The following is a 10,845-nucleotide window of genomic DNA, read 5'->3' as shown; positions in this document are numbered from 1 at the left end:
GAGCATCTGTATGACTACTAGAGCTATGACTTATAACCTTGTGTATGGTGTTGATGTTATCATGAGTGTCAGCTAAAGAAACTCAACATCTTTAGGATTATCAAAATATTTATTGAAGCGATATAATCAAAATATCCTCTCTCACTCTTTCAAAGTTGGTGACATGGTTCTCTATGAGAACTGGGGAAATGTAAATGTGTTGCCCGATCAAAAGGGGAAGTTCAGTCTTCATTTGTTGGGTCATTACATAATCACCTCTATCCATGGTTATTAATCCCATGATCTATTTGAGATGAATAGTACACCACTAAAGAAACCTTGAATGCCATGCACTTGTGTTGATACTATGCATAGAATAGTCATATTTGTCACGTGCATGCTAATTAAAGCATTAAGTTTGTTATGCTATGATATTTCTTCATCAATATATTTATTCATTTCATGTGTTATGATATATACATGTTTATGGTAAATTACATTATTTAGAATTTAGATATATATATGTTTTATTTCTATGCATGATATCTAGATTTTATTATGTTAATTCATTTATTATTTTGTTTTTAATCATTTAGAATGTTCTTTTATTTCTTTAAAATAAAGCATATATTATTACATCATATTAGCTCATCATAGTATTTAATTGAACATGTGTATAGCATATGTGAAATTAAATCATGATAGTATCTAATCTAACCATAGATCATATAAGCATAAATAACATACATGAAATAAAATGCATACATACATAAAGACACAAGTAATGACCCAATCAAAATGTTACTTGTATATGTATGTGGGAAAAGTGGGTTGTTAGAATTTAAAATGTGAAAAATACGTAAAATACCAATCCACACACACACACAGGACTTCTTGATGCAAGCTATGGAGTAACGATGTGTTACTCAGCTTCCCAAGGAGGGTCCCATGGTTCTCTATCTCACAATGTCCCTCAAACCAATGTTTTGCTCTCAGATTACTGAGTAAAATGGTTTAGGGATGGCAAATATGAGAACGAGAGAGATCTTAACTGTTTTTAATATGAGATGTGTTATAAGCTAGATGAGATGCTAGAAATGCAACAAACTAAATGATAAGATGACAAGGTTAGTATGAATACTATCCTAGCATACTATATTTCTTCTATGATTGAACTAAAATGATAATGAACTTATTCTAACATGCATATTCATGATTGATTTATGATCTAAAAGAGGCTAAATGAGAAGCATATAAAAATGAAAGCTTGAAACAATTTGAGCATAAGTGTGATGCTTCAAATTTGAAAGATGATCGTTAAAAATGGAGGAATGAGAGTTCTATTTATAGCACAAACAGGGCAATGGATGGTCAGGATTGAAAGTTTCAATCAAGGGCCAAGTTTGAAAGTTGGGGATCCATGTGCACAATTGGCACCAATGACATGGTGACAAGTGTCAACATAGGATTGGGTTGAGAGAAGAGGTTGGAGGCATTAAAGGCCTGAGGAGACCTCATGGTTATCTAAAGGCTAAGGGTCAAGTCTAAGTTAGGTTTACCCACTGAATTAGGATCTAATCCAAAGATAAACCTTTGTGCAAATGATTAAGAGATAATCATGGTCAAAGCATTAATGACCTGATGAGACCCTTGGGTTGGATAGAGGTTGAGTCAAAACAAATGTTTTAACCATGTGGGAGGGTTTGAAATAATCATTAATGGTTATTAGAGACTTTGGGGATTAAGTGGTTGAAGGTTGGAAGCCTTCAATGGTTTTTAAAGACTTTAGGGTTTTTGGTGGTTGAAGGTTGAAAACCTTCAATGGTTATCCAAGACTTTGGGCCATTTGAGAAGTGACCTCCCTTTGCTTAGGGATGTGACAAAATTTAGAGGGGGGTTATGTTAATTAGAATCGATTAGAAGATTCTAGAAGGGGTTAGGTAGGGGTTTGGGATTTTGCAAGTGGATGTAGGGATAATAGGATTTAATTGAATTATTTGATTTTCATTCAATTTGGTTGGAATTAAATAAATTTGATTTATTCAATTTTAGGATAACTATTTAATTAAATTTGAATTTAATTAAAAGTGGCTAGGGGGATTTAATTGAATAAAATGATTTATTCATTAAATGGGTATAGTGAATTTAATTAAGTGATTTACTTAATTAAATAGAAGAATGTGAATAATTTAATTAAATTGGATTTAATTAAATAGGGAAATGAACATAAAATATTCTTTTTAGGAATATGGTCATTTTTATACGTCTACATTTTGCCCCTCTTTGAAGTGACTTGTGTGCACATGTTATTTCAAAGAAAATGATTGTTTTTGTGTTTTTATGATCAAATGCAATTTTTGTGTCGCTCTTTTGATTTGCCAGTCGTGCTCCAGATTCGATGCGATGCTCCAGATTCGATGCGATGTGATGCCCCCTCGGGAGATGAATCAATTTTTTTTTTGAAAAAAAAAATAAAAATTTCGAGTTAAATTGATGAAGTTCGTATGATGTGTAGGATTTCATGCGTGTAGGAAGTGCGTAAATTGATTCATCTCCCGATAAATTAAAAATATTTTAGTATAGGGGAGACCGCGACCATATTACAGGTCCAGTGAGGTAACTCTAATTTCATTTTTTCTCCTATAAAAGGGGAAAAGGGGTTATTTTAGATTCATTTGTGCTTGTTGACTTGGAAGAATAGAGAATTTGCTCTGGAGAGAAAATGCCTATTCCTTACCACAGACACCGTTTCGAGCGCATTCGGAGATATCAGAGACCTGCAGCGCATGGACCACCAGTAAGTCAACCCTTTTGACCCTTTTTTGATTTTTGATTGTGTCGATTTTAGGTGTTTTTTGAATTTTTAAGTTCGGGCTTTTCGGTTTAGCGTGTCTGAAGTAAACAGTAGCGCATACGCAATGTGATCTAGCGCATCGAGGTCAAATTAGGGGTCGCGTCCGAAAATATTTGGTAGCGCATAGGAGTGTTAGGTTCGCGCGTATAAGGAAAATAGCGCATGTGAAGGCAATGTTAGCGCGTAGGGGAAACAGGGTAGCGCATCGTTTTGACCTAGCGCATAGGACATATAGAAGTTCGCATGAAGCCTGAGGTTTAGCGCGTGATCATAACATAGCGCATAGGGCTTATAAGGTAGCGCTTAGGAAGATCAGATTAGCGCGTAGGTAGGATAGATTAGCGCATAGACAGAGTCTAGCGCATAGGGTAGATTCGGTAGCGCAATGGAGGAACAGAATAGTGCATAGACATATTCTAGCGCATAGGGCAAATAGATTAGTGCATAGGAAAAACAGCGTAGCGCATGGATGGAATCTAGCGCATAAGGAAAATAGGTTAGCGCGTAGGACAAACAGCCTAGCGCGTGGGTCTTTTTTAGCGCATTTCATGTCTGTTTTAGCGCATCCAGGAAAAATTTGTGTTGTGGTCGATCTAAAATGTGGTGTTTTTGCGTGTCTGTCGTGTTTTTGATGCATGTATCCAATATGAGCATTTGTATAACTTGTTTTGATGTGAATGTTTCCAAGTTATGTATAGATATCAAGCTATTTGTGGGGATCAGAACATGATTTATTTTGTGTTATCTGTTTTAAGTTCAAAATGCATATGAAAGCCTGAGTTGTTTTACAAGCCGGTATGGGTTGGAAACTTGAGTTGTTTTACAAGTTTTGATATGGGTGGGAAACTTGAGTTGTTTTACAAGTTTGTGATTGTGGTACTTGAGTTGTTTTACAAGTTTTGATATGGTTTTTGAGAACTTGAGTTGTTTTACAAGTTGACATGAAATGATAGGAATTTGAACTTGATGTAGATGAGCAAATTTGTTTCATGTATTTGATGTGAGTTGTATTTTGATATCTTTTTGTTGATGTGGAATCTGATATTGGATATGTTTTGTTTGTTGACAGGAGCGATTGGGGATCGTGCAGTCGAGGGAGAGATTCCCGAGACCATGGACACTGATACCACGTCTGTCACAGGCAGACTTAGATATTATTGAGAGGTGTGGATTGACCTCACTTTTGGATATGCCTCGGTTCACTGTGAACCGGGGACTCTTGACAGCACTGGCAGAGAGGTGGCATAGTGACACGAACACCTTCCATTTTGCCACTGGGGAGATGACCGTGACACCAGAGGACTGCTATCGCATCCTGCATATTCCTGTGGTAGGAGCTATACTGCCCTATGAGCAGATAGAGGAGGGCGGCACAGAGGCACTGCGCCGGATTTTTCATGATGAGAGTGTCTGCGGGTATGAGATCCCGTGGCAGGAGTTCCTGGATCTTGATTATGCGCCACTGCCATCTGTATTGGCAGGATTTATTGGAGGATTCCTTTGTCCTGATCGCAGGTCAAAGGGATTTTCAGTGGGATGGGGGCTAGTGCTAGAGCAGATGGTCACACAGGGGCGGAGATTTGCATGGGGGTCAGCGATGTTGGCCCACCTTTACAGGAGCCTGCACGAGGTAGTATACCTCAGTTATAGCAGTTTATCAGCAGGTGTGACACTCTTACAGGTATGGTGCTGGGAGCACATTCCAGCAGCGAGGCCACTGGCAGACAGGGATAGGCCCGTGGGGGCAACTTATGCATATGGTTATAGAGGCCTAGTTGTCCAGCGTAAGCTGGGCAAACTAGAGCACTGGAGGAGGGTTTTTGATGACATAGATACGGTCACCTGGAGACCGTATACAGGCTGCGAGATATGGGCCGAGGATGGTATGGAGATGCCTTTTGTGTTCATGACGAGATATCTGATCGGGAGGACTCCATTCGTCATTGAGCGATTTTTGGTTACCCGAGTTTTGAGGCAGTTCGGGAGACAGCAGGGGATTCCCCAGGGGACGTGCCTATATGCACGGCGGCAGCAGGATGTGGCCGATTGGGGGCCGACTATTGACAGTGCCGTTGCGATTGAGGAGTTTACTGGTTTGGCTGGGCAGATCTGGGACTATGCCCCAGAGATACAGGATGCTGGTATGACTGACGAGTTTGCTCGTTTATTTGCTGCTCAGGCTGTGGCTAGGATCTCAGATCTAGAGGAGATGAGACCGGTTTTTGATTCGGATGGAGAGGAGGGAGACGGGGGAGATGAGGGGGATGATGGGGATGATGGGGGTGATGGAGGGAGGAGGAGAGGGAGAGGTGTGCAGAGGGCGGTACGACAGGGCCGGATTGAGAGAGGGAGGGGAGGATTGGCCATTGGGGCTGGTAGAGAGGGCAGAGTTACAGAGGTATTAGCGGCAGTAGGAGGAGGAGAGGAGGAGGTGGGGAGACCAGTGCAGAGGAGGAGGATAGATATTCTTCCACCTCCCGTACCCAGGACAGGCCGAGTGGGGGGAGTGGCGCCAGCACAGGTACTATTACGGGTTCGAGTGCCGGGACACATAGAGGACGCCCAGATCCGGACTCTTCAGATCACTGTGCAGCAGCTGCAGGCACAGATTTTGACTTATCAGAGGCAGATCTCTCAGTTGATCACTGAGAGAGATACCGAGATGGAGCGGCGGGGGCGAGCAGAGGAGGCCTTGGCGACCGTACAGAGAGCTGCGGCGGGTGGTCCCTTGAGAGACACCCTGAGAGAGCTGACACGGAGTGTGCAGGAGGCTGCATATTACAGGCGGCACTATGAGGAGGCGGTTCCCAGAGAGCGGCGTGTAGAGAGCTTTGCGCAGTCGAGATCGAGTTGATCTCGAACTGCCGGGACACGATCGGAGAGCCGTGGAGTGACAGGGCCAGTGGGACAGGACCCTCCTGCCGATCTGGGTGCGAGCATCTCAGGAGCCAGACAGGATCCTCCTAGAGATCCAGCAGTAGGTGCATCAGGAGCTAGACCATCTCCATCAGGGGATAGTCATACTTGAGAGACATGGTCTCTATTGTATTTTGAGCAGTGTATTCTTTGTACTGGACACAGTTGTGACACATTTTGTAGATTTTGATCATTTTTGAGGGATATATATATATAGAGCACCATTTTTGACCGATGTGATGTGTTTATAGATGTATGTTTTATGTGTGCTTCTTCCTTTTTACATGATGATGTAATGCTTATATACATGATGTAATGTATGATATATATGTATGTTTTTGTATGTTATGAGATGTATCTTGAAAATGAGATGTATGATGTTAACATGCTGCTTTATGTAAGATGATGTGTAATGATGTAATAATGATAGATGGGATAATAATGAGATGCAACTTTTTATAAAATGAGATGCAACTAATTGTAAAATGATATGCAACTAATTGTAAAATGATATGCAACTAATTGTGTTTGGATCATCTCTCATTCTGTATTTGCCATCCGATATAACCATTCATTTGCTTTCTTTGTAAATATCATCATTGAGCATTGATTTGTTTAGGATATGTTGAAAATTTATACAAGCATAATGGTATAATTGAACCATAATGACCTGAGTAAAATTTACATGATTTTTAATTTTGCAAGATAGCACAAGCGCCAAGGTATATTTGAACCAGGACGACCTGAGTGCGTATTCCGTAAACAGACAAGAGTAGATCATTTATAATGCGTGAAATGGGATCAAGCCTTCAGTGATATGGATCACATCTCGAGGCAAATATTCACACAGTACAAGTGATTGCCTCCTAGACAGAAGACTAAGAAAATTTTGGAAGTTCCTCATGATCTCTGGCTTTGAAGCTTTTGATGAGAAGATTCCAATTTATTTTAAAAAGTTCAAAATGTAAAATAATCAAGACTTTAATGCGATAATGCAACATTTAGTATTTCAGAAAATCATCCATCCTTGAGTTCCTTGTGTATTGTTCGTGTTTTGGTTGTTTGTAATGAAGTGCAGTTGTGTTTGTTGGATGCCCTGTGTCTTGAGATTTTACAATAGTTGGAATGTCTTTGAATGTTTGCAAGTTTGTGAATAGTTTAATGCGCTAAGGTGAGTGTGTGTCTGGATATGGTTATGTACAGCGATTTCCAAGTCATGGTGTGGTACGATAAGAGAATAGATACAGATAGATAACTCAGGATAGTGACTACGCTAAGTATATCCTGGATGGATAGAGGCTAAGTGTCGGGCGATGGCCGATAGCGTGTTGATGGATAAAATGGCATGGATATAGAGAAAGGAGCCGGGCTTTCACAAAGGCACCTGTTTACCAGGTTTTCACCATTTGTTTTTATTGTACTTTGTATTTTGACTTTTTCTGGAGTTTTGTATTTTTTTGTTTGTTTTGGCGTTTTCGGTGCACTAGGCTACCTTAAGTATAGTACTTCTTTAGATGAATACTATTAGTTGGATCATCAAGCACATCTCCTTTAGAATTTGTTAGCTGATAAGCACCTGATCCATAGACTAAAATGATGACGTAGGGACCCAACCAGTTAGGTTCAAATTTTCCTTTCTTTTCTCTATCTTGCTGGTTTCTTGGATTTTCTTTTAAGACTAGATCACCAACCTTGAAGTTACGAGGAATGACCTTATGATTGTAACTCCGGCACATGCGTTGCTGATATGCTTTGAGATGAGTATAAGCATGTTGGCGTCTTTCATCTAATAGTTCCAATTCTTGCAGTCGGTTGACTCGATACTCTTCATCTGGAATCAAACCTTTCAAAGAGACTCTAAGAGATGGAATTTCTATCTCCAAGGGTAAAATAGCCTCTGATCCATATACCAAGGAATATGGTGTTGCCCCTGTAGGTGTGCGGATGCTAGTCCTGTAGGCCCAAAGAGCTGGATTGAGTTGTACATGCCAATCTTTGCCTGCATCATTCACTGTTTTCTTGAGGATTTTTAGGATCGTTTTGTTAGATGCTTCTGCCTGACCATTTCCTTGTGGATAGTATGGTGTAGAAAATCGATGCTGGATTTTGAATTTTTCAAATAGTTCCTGCACATCTTGGTTTTTGAAAGGTCGTCCATTATCTGTGACAATTGAACTTGGAATACCATATCTGCAGATCAGATAATTTAAGATAAAAGAAGCAATTTGTTTCCCAGTCACTGTGGTCATGGGAACTGCTTCAATCCATTTGGTAAAGTATTCTGTGGCAGTTATAATGAACTTGTGTCCATTTGAAGAGGAAGGATGTATTTTGCCTACCAGATCCAATCCCCACTGACAAAAGGGCCAGGAGGTGGTAAATGGTTGTAGTTCCTGTGCTGGTGCATGTATCAGATTGCCATGGATTTGGCATTTAGGACATTTCTTGGCGAAATGATATGAGTCTTTTTCCATGGTAGGCCAGTAGTATCCCATGCGTAGAAGCTTTTTAGCAAGAGTAGTGCCACTCGAATGTGTACCACAAATACCTTCGTGAAGCTCATGTAAAGCTGAATCAGAATCATTACGATCAAGACAACGAAGAAGAATACCATCTAGACCCCGACGATATAAGGTATCAGCGGTAAGGGTGTAACGGGCAGCTTGTCGGATAAAGTTACGTTTTTGGTTGCGGGATTGGTCAATGGGCAATATATTATGCTTGAGGTAGTCATATATTGGCCCATATAACGGAGAATCTGAACCGGTTAAGGCATATATAACATGAGATTCAGAATGGTCATAGGCGGGAGAGAACAGTTGCTCTACCAGGAACTCATAACGACTCTGTTGTTCTGGAATTTGTAGTAATGAAGCGATCGTAGCCATTGCATCGGCTGCTTTGTTATTTAACCTTGGTATTTGCTCAAAAGTGATGTGCACAAAATACTGTTTGAAATCATCCACCATCCGTTTGTAGGGTAGTAGCTTATCATCCTTTGTCTGATAGTTGTTGTTGATTTGATTGATGACCAATTGTGAGTCTCCATAGACTTTTAATTCTGTGATCTTCCATTCGACGGCCATTTTGATGCCTATGACCAATGCTTCATATTCAGCCATATTATTTGTACATGGAAACATAAGCCTGTATGATCTTGGCATAGTGTGTCCTTCAGGGGTGATGAATAGAATGCCGGCCCTTGAACCATGTTGGGTATAGGATCCATCAAAGTATAGGATCCATTGTTTGGAGGAAAGAGCAAAAACGTCCCTGTTTGGAAATTCAATGTCCATGGTTTGTTTTCCTGGTAGCGGTGCTTCAGCCAACTGATCTGCAATTGCTTGTCCTTTGATGGCTCGTCTTTCTGTGTAGTGGATGTCAAATTCACTGAGAATCATAACCCATTTAGCCAATCGGCCTATGAGAGCTGCCTTGCTGAGTAAATATTTGAGAGGATCAATTTTGGCTACTAGCTTGATAGTGTGTGCTAGCATATAATGTCAGAACTTTTGAGATGCAAAAACAACTGTTAGGCAAGCCTTTTCAATGAATGTATAATTGAGCTCATATCCATTCAATGTTCTACTGATGTAATATATGGCGCGTTCTTTTCCTTGTTGATCTTCTTGTGCCAATAATGCCCCCAGTGAAACATCTGTCGTTGATATATACAATATAAGAGGCTTTCCTGCAATTGGTGGTACTAGAACTGGTGGATTCATCAGGTACTATTTAATTTGGTAAAAGGATTCTGCACATTTAGTCTCCCATTTGAATGGCACATTTTTGTGTAACAAGTGGTTAAATGGCAGACTTTTATCTGCTAGTTGAGCGATGAATCGTCTGATTGATTGAAGTCGTCCTTGGAGAGATCGAAGTTGACTGATATTCTTCGGTGGTGGCATATCCATGATGGCTTGTACCTTTGCTGGATCCACTTCAATACCTTTAGCTGAGACGATGTAACCTAGTAACTTGCCTGATGTCACCCCGAAGACACACTTCTTAGGGTTGAGTCGGACTCTGAATTTCTGCAAGCGATCAAAGATCTTTGTTAGGATGCCAAGATGTTCATCTCTGGTGAAAGATTTGGCTAGTAAATCATCCACATAGTCTTCCATAAATGTGTGCATCATATCATGGAATATGGTTGTCATTGCTCTTTGGTAAGTGGCTCCGGCATTCTTTAAGCCAAAAGGCATTACATTCCAACAGTATATTCCCCAAGGACAGGTGAATGCTGTTTTGTCTTGATCTTCAGGAGCTATTTTGATTTGATTATAGCCTGAGAAACCGTCCATTAATGAGAGCATTGCATGGCCTACTGTGAGATCTAAAATTATATCAATACTTGGTAGAGGAAAGTCATCCTTTGGGCAAGCTTTATTGACATCTCTGAAGTCGGTGCATATCCTGATACTACCATCTGGTTTTGAGACTGGAACAATGTTAGAAATCCATTCTGCATAGTCAATAGGTCAGATGAATCCGACATCTAATAATTTCTTTAATTCCGTTTTGACCATGAGTGCTATCTATGGATTCATCTTTCGTAGTTTCTGCTTGACTGGCTTGACCCCTGCAGAGATGGACAAATGATGCATGATTAGGTGTGGGTCCACTCCAGGCATATCAGCATATGCCCAGGCAAAGTTAATTTGCTGTCCTTTAAAGAAGATGATGAATGCCAATCTTTCCTCTTCGGTCAGAGATTCTGCAAGGTGAATGTTTCTGACTGCTTCAGTGGTACCAATGTTGATTGATTGAGTGGGCTCAATCAATATGGGTGATCGTTCATGAAAATGTTTAGGAAGAGTGTCAAGTCTCCCATCATTAGGTGCCTTAAAAAGGTTTTCACCCTCAGATGCGTCCTTTATTTTTACTTTTTTGGGATCCATTGCTGCCATTGACTGGTTTTCAGCATTATATTCATTATTTGATTCATTTTTGCGACTGAGAGACTTGGCACTCCCTGATGAATAGACGTCGTTATGCGGTTCACTGGTAGAGCCTGTTTTGGGATTTACGGTACATAGGTAGTGGATAATAGATTCATCATCTGGAAAAATTGGGATATCATGAGTCTCAGGTTC

This window comes from Cryptomeria japonica, chromosome 3 (genome assembly GCF_030272615.1).
Source record: "Cryptomeria japonica chromosome 3, Sugi_1.0, whole genome shotgun sequence".
Classification (NCBI taxonomy): Eukaryota; Viridiplantae; Streptophyta; class Pinopsida; order Cupressales; family Cupressaceae; genus Cryptomeria; species Cryptomeria japonica.
Note: the sequence above shows the minus strand (reverse complement) of the source record.